We start from the raw sequence: 11,393 nt of genomic DNA on the forward strand, positions 1-11,393 counted from the left end.
TAATGAATGCACTGAAAACATATGCATGAATCTCCACATCCTTCAATTCAGATGGAACAAGTTGTCCCATAGCCTTTAGTCAATCAACCTTATTGCTCAACATGGTGTCCAGCTAGGGGGCAATCAAATTCCGGAGTTCAACAACTCTCCTCAAAATTTTGTCCTTATCCGCATTAAGGCTCGAGATTTGATCATTGAGAGCTATTATCTGCCCTTCTACACTATTGGTTAGGGATACATAGAATCAAAAGACTGTGAGATACCAGCAAGTTTACCCTAACAAACACTTCTTTGCTTGTCTATATCTATTGTGAACTTTGACAAAATTAGACAAGACTTATATATTTTACCACCTTCTGTTACTACATCTGAAAAAGTTTGCAGACCTTTATTCAATCTGACTTTGTCATCTTCTATCATTTTCTGAAATGTCTTTTGTTGAATCCTAATTTGACATTAAATGCTAACAACCTTATGAGAAATTCAGTGATCAGGGACCTTTTGTGCGAGATTCACTTAATAAGCTCTAGGTTTGAGAGGTTGGCTCTTCATACAATTGGGGGAGAAAAGGGGAAGAGGAAAACTTAAAAAGCTACACTACTTAGGCAATATGCCAGAATATTTTTAAGACACTAGAAGCATATAAAACCGAGATACGTGTAGTTTTAAAGCCGAATCAACAATCTACATGCTCAACACCGTTAGAAAAGATGATTAAACTAAACTTCATTCAACATAATATGACATTCACCATTCATCCAATAGATAACAAGTCCTAAAACATAGTTTAATCTATAGAGTCTCATAGCATATATCATAGAAGTTATTAAATCTGAATACAACACATAAGTCAATTTACTAAGCTTCAAATAAAACAACCACAAAGGCCATAGGCACAATCTTATATGTCTATCATTCACCCAATTTAATTAACATCAAGGCTTTTCAATGAGTCAAAGCCTAATCAATTCTTAGGAAAGTCTGAACCCTTAAAAAATAGTAGAAAGAAGGCCTAAATAGAGCGCTTGGCCTTCAACAAACAATACAAAAGCATCAGAAAAACCCTAGCAACTCCTTCCGATCAGGAATCTCCCAACATGGCACTCCCTAAGACGCTACATAGATAAAATGACCTTTAATATTGTTACTCCAACCGCATCATGGTGACCCTTGCACCTGTGAAATAAGAAAATTGTGGTGCAAATAACATTCTGGTTCATGAATCATTAAAGAAGATATGCGGTGACCCGGGGGAGATCTGAAGTCGAACTCAAAAAAGAGAACCGGAACATGGAATTTGGCAGCACCAAGTGTCATTACTAGTAGATGGAAGATGGTGGGGTCAGAAAACATATGTCAAAGAAAAGACTTGCGACACGCAGCAGCTCTATGTCCTCTCAACACTAGGCGAGAAGAGTGAGCCACTTAGAGAAACGATGAGACACCACTTGGCACATGCACTAGCGATCGGGAGAGTGGGCCATAAATTAAAGGAAGGGGCCGAAACTTTACCAAAATGCCGCACACAAACCACTTTGAAAGAATATTAACATTTTTTAGTGACTAAATGGGGAATTATGCCTGCGGAATACTAGGACCCAAAATTATTGGTTCTGAGACCAAACTTCATGCTTGAACAAGGCAAAGCAGATCAAAGACCTACTACAACACAAACTAATCATCTTCCGAGGGTAACACCTGAGCTTCCAGATTCTGGCAATCATGGTCCAAATAGACTACTTAATCAAATGGCAAGCTCGCTCATTCATCATGGACCATCTTCAGGAGCATGTAGAGATGGGCCAAGGGGTGCAAGAGATGCTCGACTTCCTCTACCAAAATAGGACTGCTAAGGCGCTGTAGGAAATTCCCATGTTGCTGCAATTGCTTGATTTGATTCATAACTTGCTCAATCCCTAGCCTGAATCCATCTATGGGAAAATGTGAAGGCAGACCCAGGTACACAAACTTCTCTACACGTCGCTTGATGTTTGGAACTAAAATCCGCAAGGACTCAAGTACTTTTGATGCTTGTGTGGTTAACCTGTGTTGGTTAATGAAAATGTTGGTCTTCTTGATCAATTATTTATGATCTGTAACCCCTTTTTCTTTTAATTCCTCATCTGAAGCAGCATACAACAATTGAATCAAACTCTAGGCCACGAGGAGCTTAGGACCAATGAAAAGTGTAATGTTGTTAATACGCGTGCCCACTCCAACATAGAGAAATTGTGCCTCACCTAGGAACCTTAGCATGAGCTGCAACGAAGGGCAATACTATTTAATCTTATCCCAATGAGAAACATAAAATTTTTCTGCGACCAAGGATAGATCCTCAAGAACTTCCAGAGGGGGAGGAAGATGAGATAAGTGCATGATTTCATCATCCTTTTCTCTTATGTCATTTTGGGGATTTTTGCATTTGTCTTGCTCATGGGACACCTGATGTTCCAAAGCGAGGAACTTAGTACCTCCATCTTCAAAAGCCTCCTAAAGTTGCGTAGTGTGATGCTACTCTTGTTGTAATAATCTCTTTATATCTTGGAATTTCTTCTCAGTTTGTTCCCGGCTACTCTATATATCGCGTGTTTCTATTTCAAACCTTTTTCTCTCCTTAGAAAGCATGAGCATGACCTGTTCTTCGCTTAGTTCCCAAGCATATTATTCCTTCAGGTGGAATTCCTCTCACAACTAAGTATGAATTTGGGTAGCATCTATGGAAGCTTCTTTTAGCTGTTGTATCTCTTGCCCCCTCTCCTACAATTCTTTCAGTGACCTATTCCTCGTCACTTCCTTCCCTTTCAATTAAGAACTCACGTTGTTCAGGGTGGATTGCAACTTCCCTTTTTCAGAATTGGCTTGAGTTAACAAGCCCTCCAAGTGGTTTATCTCATCACTTCTAGCTTTGTCCTCCTTCCTCTGAGTACTCAAAGATTCTTTGAGGTGGATGAGGTCTGCATGCATCTTGTCCAGGTGAAGACTCTTCTTGATGAAATCCAAAGACACCGCCTTCAAAGTTTCTTCCATTATTTCTAATTTATTCATAGTTGTGGCATTTGAGAGATTAACTCCAACACCATGTAGAGTGTAATTATTGGGCCTCATTTGGGCATCTAGCTTGTTGCCCTTTTGGAGCATGATTGCGAGGAGGAGGTTATTATTTTCCTCACTTAAATGTGTCTGCAAATGTGGTTGCGCTAGCTTAGAACTATCTTTCTCCCTTCTCTTGTGCACCCAGCTAACTTGCACACATTTGGAATAGGTAACTTGCTGATAAAAAGTATCCAGGACCAAAATGGTTTTTCCCACAAACACTACACCATGAGGGATGGCATAGGGGAAATGGGAAGCAGGGATACCAAAAGTGGTTTGAATGGGTTGTGCTAATGTGGTTGGGGAGAACAATGATACAAAGGGAGAAGCTCCTAAAAGAGTAGGATCAGTAGATGTTGTACTGAAATTTGGGGGAGGAGTGGACTCTCCAAACCCAAGCCTACACAAAATTGCAGTTGTAGCAGAAATCTATGGGAAAAACATTAGAGGAAATATGACATCAGGGGTAGGGAGGGAAGAATCGACCTGCAATGACGTAACTTGAGGCTCAACCAGTGTTTTGGTGGGGGATAATTTAATAGTAGTAGGGACCTAAGAAGACATCTATGCAACTTGGTGTGTTGAGGAAACCATGGATTGAGGAGAGAGGAAGGAAAGAGTAGAGTGTACTTGACCTGTAGAGGCCACCAATTGCTCAGGGGCTAGAGGAACCACTGGGACTTGAGAAATGAACCCTTTTTTGTTGAACCCAAATATTGTTTCTTCCTTGAAAGGGAATTAGGTGTCTCCTTCTCAGATGATCTCTTGGAGGATTGGGAACAAAGCCTCCAAACTGAGCTAACAAGAGAAACTGAAATGTCAGCTCCGATACCTTTCTCCTCTACATTTATAATCTCGTCCTCCTAAGGTCAAACCTCCTCGGGGGAGGAGTCATCACACGGGGACTCATCACTTGTATCTTCTTTTGACTTGTTATGGTTATGCCATTCTTCCTCAAAATTCTCATCAAAATGGGTGTTCCCCAGATTAGCCCTAGGTTGATTAGTCTCTTGGCAGTAGATCCAAAAATCATTTCTCTTCTGCTTCATCCAACAATCATTTTCCATGGCTTGTCACATGTTCCGAGGAATAGGCTTAGCTAGATTGTGCCTTTGAAAGATATGGTAAAAATTCAACCATAGGGGGCGCTCAATGATAGGAAAGTCACTAGGACCCACATAAAGAATTGGGTCATTCACTAGCGGGCGATTGTGTCCCTCCCATGAGTTCCACGACACATATTTAATAGCATTTTTCCTCTATTTACGAGATAGATTGTCATCTAGGTCATAGCTCCATACATCATCTAATGCTACCAAGCCTAATTTCACTAGCTTGGAGGTTAGTACCCTCTCGGCAATGCTTCTTTGCTCAAGAATAATAAGGCCAATAACTTTGTGGTCTTCAATAATAGATGTATCATGTTTTCCTGACCCTATAGCTTTTTCAACTTCCACTAGCTACCATGATATCTTGAGAGCCAAGGTTCTCTCAGTAATGTAGGTAGGAAGGTGGAAGGCATCCTCAAAGAAGCCATGCACTCACACAAAAGAGAAATCCTTACCCAAGAATCGATCACAGTGGGGGCATTCATTACTCATCCATTTTATTTGGATTGTAGAAAAATGAGCAAGAGGTTCCTTAGGGATGACACCAAAATTGAGAAGGACAGGAGCCAAGAAATAGACTAAAAACTGGTATACATCATAAGTGGCTTATAGTATGAGGGTCTAGGCAGACACAAGCATTTTGTTTCCTAACTCATCATGAGTAGCCAATGCCATGAATTGACTAAAGAAAATGGCATTTTGGTATACGAACAAATGAACTAGGAATTAGGCAAACCTGAACTGCCATGATTGCTCAAATTTGACCAACTGCCTCACCATTTCTCTGGCTATCCACATAGAGAAGTCAAAATGGAATGGCTCCTTTTTCTTCTGGCATTTGAACAAGAAACCCATCATAGGAGCGGTGATCTCTCGGTCATTTTCATGACCACACAGGAATGCAATAGTAGAGGGGATATCTTTAAGATCATTGCTCCTTATCAATATAGTGGATAGGGAGCTTTGGAGGCTCAACCACCAAACTCCAATTCAAATGAGCTTGACAAAATGGACAATATCTCACCTAGAATGCCAATAGTCTTCCATAGCGCCTTTATCAAACACCTATGTGCTATCAATTCTAGGCCAACACAACATGTCTCAAATGGCTACTAAGGTTATGACGACTTGTAGAGAGGAGCCCTATATCAAAAGAGAGTCTGACATGAATCTTCTCATGCATGTAGCCACAAATTGTAGACAATGTGGAACCATAGGGATCATGAACTGACGAGTGTTGGAATTCCAAAATTTGAACATTGTAGACTAAGACTCATTTCTATGATTTAGCATTCTTCCTAGCATAGCCGCCCTAAGAGCTCTTGGTTGTTTGTGTAGTTTGGGCTCAATGACCTCTTCTAAGGATTCATTCATTGCCATGGAATCACGAGTGACTATCTTTGATTTGGGTTTGGTTCTAGGATATTTTGGCTTGGGGGGCATGATGTGGGATGCGTATGAAATTTCCCCATATATGTCCACCCACAATTCACCCTGGGAAGGATTTGAGGCTATGGTATCCATCTCCATATTTGTAGGTGATATTTTTCTGACACTATAACTTCTGGCACTGGGAATGCAAATTGCAAATATGACATGCACTTTTCAAGCTCTCTTCCTTAAATGTATCACATGCCTAGATTTGTCTGTGAAAAGGAAGAATTCATGATATGCATCTATCGGCACATATGCCACTTCATTTTCCAGGCAACATTAATGCTAAAATAGGAAGAAGTGCCACCACTTTCCATTTTAAAAAGATGTTAGCCCACTACGCCATCATTCCAATCCACTAGAGATGATATGCCTGTCCGAATGGATATCCTTATTTAAGAGAAAATACACAGGCAATGATGCTCACATGAGCCAAAATAGATCTGCTGTCTACTAGGTTAAGGCACGAGGTACTCTAAAATACACATGGCATCTGAGTAAGCTGTTTTTCTTTTTGAGAATCTGGACAGGACATACGCAACCTTCAGACTTGACTCCATTCACTTGTGTGAGTAATGAGAAAGGAAAACCCCATCAAATATCAAAGGCATCGACTCTTAATTTAGTTTTATTACTTAGAGCTGGAAATCAACTATAAATATGTATTTTCAGACATTCCTTTGCACAAAAGTTAGCTCAATGATGGAGTTTCTTGAGTTATGGATACTCCTATTAGGCTTACCAGAAGCAAGGCACAAGTCTATTTTCTTGGCAACACTTTAGACCGCAGGTTGCAAGGAATGACGTGACAGAAAAATCCATTGATCACTGTTGCAATTAAATGGGTGCTCGAGGAACATTTTATTGACGATGTTGACAGATATCGTGTCAACACTGATATCTTCTCCTACTTCATGGCTTCATTTCTAGATGATGGGACACATGACTACCTGACAACAGAACTGACCAAGACACTCTTCCCATCAGAGTATCTAGGTGGCCTTAAGGATGTCATGGAATAATTTGTCCCTTTCAGAGGTTTGCCCTTGGCCTCGGACTTGCAGCTTTTCATCACCCTTGGAGAGGAGGTGACTTGGTATCCTCTTATAGGCAGCTTAAAACGTATGTCATTGTTTACTCATCACCTACGCATAGAGTGCGCTATGGAGTTCCTCCTTAGACTCCATCTAATAGTACCCACTCCATCCAACACATCAATATGGTATACCAAGTTCTATGACTACATCTTCCTGTAGATCCTGATGCCGCAGATTCTTCTGAACCTATTACTTGTGTCGATATCTCAGGAATTTGATAGTGATGCCATCCATGAGTGGATGGGAGATGATGATGATGAAGATGATGAATTTGAATTTATCATGGATGAGTATGAGGACAAGGAAGACAACTGAAATATTTCCATTGCGCTACTAAGATCTACCACCTTGCTACTAAGATTTATAGGCTGGAAGCCATTTTATGCATTGTATAAAGATACTGATATATAATATAATGAATCTTTTTCTTGTTTACAACGTATATTATGATTTACTTATTTTGCTTAAAATGCATGAAGAAACATAATCAAATAAATAAGGAATGATAAAATATATTATTTACATTGGGGCCACTAAGCTTTAATATAAAAGTTTAAGATGAAACCTGTTAACTAAGATTTTGAGAGATTCCCCTTGCATATTCTTGAGGTCGATTGCATTAACATCCTTAAAATTCATGATGCATAAGGATACCTCCCATAAACAACCAAACTTAGCATGCCGACCTATCCTGGCCTCCCTCTCATTATATTTTAAAACAAGATTTCCTAGTTTGAGCTTCGGATCAGAACTCTTCTCATTATCAAACCACCTCTTGATGGTTCGTCGATAGTTATGAAGAGACTCAAATGTCTCTTCCCTTACTTCTTCTAGCTCCATAAGCTCTACCAACCTCACCTCCATGGGCTAATTTCCAGCCACCTCAATGGACTTGAGGAGCTACAAAGCAGGGATCTCCAAAGATATGAAAAATAAGGTGTCTTTTTTGTAGACCAGCTTGTATGGAGAGTTCTTTAAAATATTCTTAGGTGTGATCTGGTCCGCCTATAACGTGCTTCTCAAGTGGTAATGTCACTCCCTTTTGTGTTCAGACCCCATTGTTTTAATGAGTCTTATGAGGTTGTTATTGGTAGATTCAGCTAGGCCATTTCCTCAAGGGTAATAATTGGAGGAAGTCTTTAGATATATACCTTGAAAGAGAAAAAATTGGGTTACATGGGAGCCCATGAATGCGCGTGCATTATCTAATATTATGTTCTTTGGTGGACCATACCGGCATATGAGATCCTCCAAAAATGCTACTACTTTTGTTTCTAATGAGTTCCTTAGGGGTACAGCCTCCGACCATCTGGTGAAGTAATCAGTGGCATTAAGGATCCACTTGTGTCTGGCTGAGCTAGATGGATTAATCATCCCTATGAAATCCAGACCCCATTGAGCAAAGGGTTCTTCCACCATAATTGGCCTAAGTGGCAATGTTGCCTTCTTGTGTGTACCACTATAGTATTGACACTCCTTGCATTCTCTCACCAGAGCATGTGTGTCTTGATGATGGTGGTTTGTACTGAATAATCTTGATGATGGTGGTTTGTACTAAATAATGGCCCCTTGGCAGGCCATGATGGAATTCATGTAATATTTTATGGGCTTGGTCTTGGTCTATGAGTAGAATTCTGTCAAAATTCCTTTTAAAAAACACTCCTTCAACAAGGCAGAAGCCACTATTATGCATCCTATAGAATCTCGTCTTTTCAACATAAATATTAGTTGGTAATATTCCAGTTTCCATGAAGTGTTTTTGTCTTTCAACCCAACTTTCTTCTGTATGCTCAGAGGAGAACATCACAACCTCCTCCATAGTAGTCTCGACTTCTTGAGGATCAGACTCCTGGGCTGTATATTCGCAAAGGCCTTTTCTGCAGATTACCATAGTGGGCATGGCATCAATGTCATATTCTAAGACCTTGGTAATCCACTTTTCCCTTTACTCTGTAATTTCACCCTCCATTATATATTCCCTGACTAAAGGATGAGAGACATACATAGTAGTCTTATTGCAGGCAATAAAATACCTAAACTTTTTGAGGCCTTTGGCAATGGCCAGTGCTTATTTTTCAACAAAGTCATATTTATCCTCATACTCATTTAGAGTTTTGGAATGAAAGACTACGGGATTCTCACCCTTTTTGTCTGCATCTTTCTGGGTTAGTACCATGACAATGTTATAATTGCTAGAGAAAACCTAAATTATGAAATCCCTAGACATATCAGGGTTTGATAAAACTGGAGTGAAAGAGATGGCATCTTTGATTTTCTCAAATTCTTCTTTTTCTTTAGGAGTCCATTTAAAATGTATTTCCTTTTTAGGCATTAACATGATAAGCCTCACCATTCCAACAAAGTCTAAGATGTAATGACTAACAAAGTTGACCTTGCCTAGGAAGGACTAAATTCCCTTCCTATTGACAGGAAGAAGAATCTCCTTTATTTCCTTCACTCGATCTAGATCGATGGAGATTCCTTCTTTTCACACTACGTGTCCCAACAATTTCCCTTGCAGGACCCCAAAGATGTATTTCTTTGGGTTCAATGAAATGCTGAATTTTGAACACTTCTTGAAAACTAGCTTGAGATGATTGAAATGATGTTCTTTATGCTTTGAAAACACCATCAAGTCATCCAATTAGATGAGGATTATTTTATTAATCAACTCCTTGAAATCTAGATCCATAGCCCTTTGAAAAGTGGCACCCGCGCTTGACAATCCAAATGACATTTTTTGGTAAGAAAACGTTCCCCATTTGGTTGTGAAGGTGGTCTTATGTTGGTCTTCTGGCTTTACCAACAATTGTTTATAACCCGATAATCCATCTAGCATCAAAAACATCTCTGACCCCACCACAGTTCTTAACAACTATTCCATTGGTGGCAAAGGGTAATGGTCTTTTAGAGAAGCTTGGTTCAAGTCATGGAAGTCCACACGGAGCCGGATATCCCCATTCTTCTTTTTGAATGGTACCAAATCTGATACCCATGTACTATGTTTGATGAGGTAGACAATCTTGGACTCTATTAGTTTCTTTAGTTCTTGTGCCATGAGACCCTCAATCTTTAGATTGATAGGCCTCTGTTTCTGTCAAACCGACTTGGCCCCATCGGCAAGCTTAATGGTATGTTGAATGATGCTAGAATTTTAACCTTTCAAATCCTGATATGACCATGCTAGCATGCCCACGTAGTCATCACAATATCGAGCCAACCTTTCTTAGTCTTCTCGGGGAACTCCCTTTTTGATCTTAAGTGTTATCCCATTCCCTACTGACATTTCGGTGTAGTCACCTTTATCAGCCGTGAATTTTTGCTTGTCATTTTTAGCATCATCATGGTCAAATAAATTATCCAGGGTGATCAATATATTTAGGAGCTTGTTGGATTTCAATTGACTTATATGATCCTTGTAAGTCTCCTTTACTTTAGACAGCATTTGATTAGCAAACTCTTTGGAGTTTTGAATGAACAGAGCAATTTGCTAATCATTATTGAAAACTTGTCAGTGTGTGTCATTGTCTGGAATAGCTAGTTGAACGATCATGCGGACTGCCTTAGGGTTGGCGAGCAAATCCATAAGAGGGTTGAATTGCAACCCAATAGTGGTCATCCAATCGGTAGATGCATTTGTCTTTTGAGGAATCCTTTGGATGTTGGAAGTATCAAATCTTTCAATAAAATCCCATGTCCTATGGTAGTAGGACCTCGTGCGGACGTTCTTGGCACTTCAGATTCCTCAAACCTGGTGCACTATCAACTCAGAATCACCCAAAACTTTCAGCTATTTTATTCCCATCCTTTCTGGTAAACTTAGGCCTTGGATTAGCCCTTCATATTCCGCTTCATTGTTGGAGCAAGCAAACTGCAAGCAAAAAGATCTCAGGATTTGTTCACTAGAAGGCGAAGTTAGAAAAATTTAAGTGCTAGAACCTACCTTGCATCTTGCACCATCAAATTACAAGGTCTAGAGCATAGAAGATAGCTCCTCCTTGGTTAGTAGACCCATAGTCAATTTTGAGATAATTTGATCCCCATAAAAAATATAGTAGGTACCAAGACCCGTGGCATGGTAATTGGAAAATGGATCCAAATTTATGAATTCATTGAGGAAAACTTTTTTCTTTGGTGTAATATCTCTGGTCACCTCTTCATCCTCTAGAATTTCTACCGTTCTTCTCTCCTTATTGGAGATGGAGGTATGAGTAGGCTCAATGTTGAGTATAGCCTGATTAGCCTCATGCTCGGTGTGTAGGGGTTCTCAAAGAATTTTGAGCTTAGCACCGTGTTGGGTCCGGAGGATGAGGTGGGACCAATCTAAAGATAAGTATCCTCCTATCTTGATGGTAAAGTCTTAGGAGTGGCAGAGGCCAAAAACAAGTGGACTTGGGGATAAATTTAAGAAAGAACCCCACGGGAAAAACTCTAAGACCCTAGCGAACCAGGCTTTTTTTTTTGGGCGGGGGGGGGGGGGGGAATTTTCATATTGATAGTGAAATGTTTTTTCAAAGTAGGAAAAAAAAATAGTTTGTATTGGCTATTTTTTTCTAGGGTTCGAAAATTCCATAAAATTCTGCCAAATAATACCTTGTTTAGTGGGGAAAATATATATTGTAGGAGGCAAATACTTTTTGTTTAAAGGAACAAATATATA

This window comes from Cryptomeria japonica, chromosome 9, assembly GCF_030272615.1.
Source record: "Cryptomeria japonica chromosome 9, Sugi_1.0, whole genome shotgun sequence".
In the NCBI taxonomy this organism is placed as follows: Eukaryota; Viridiplantae; Streptophyta; class Pinopsida; order Cupressales; family Cupressaceae; genus Cryptomeria; species Cryptomeria japonica.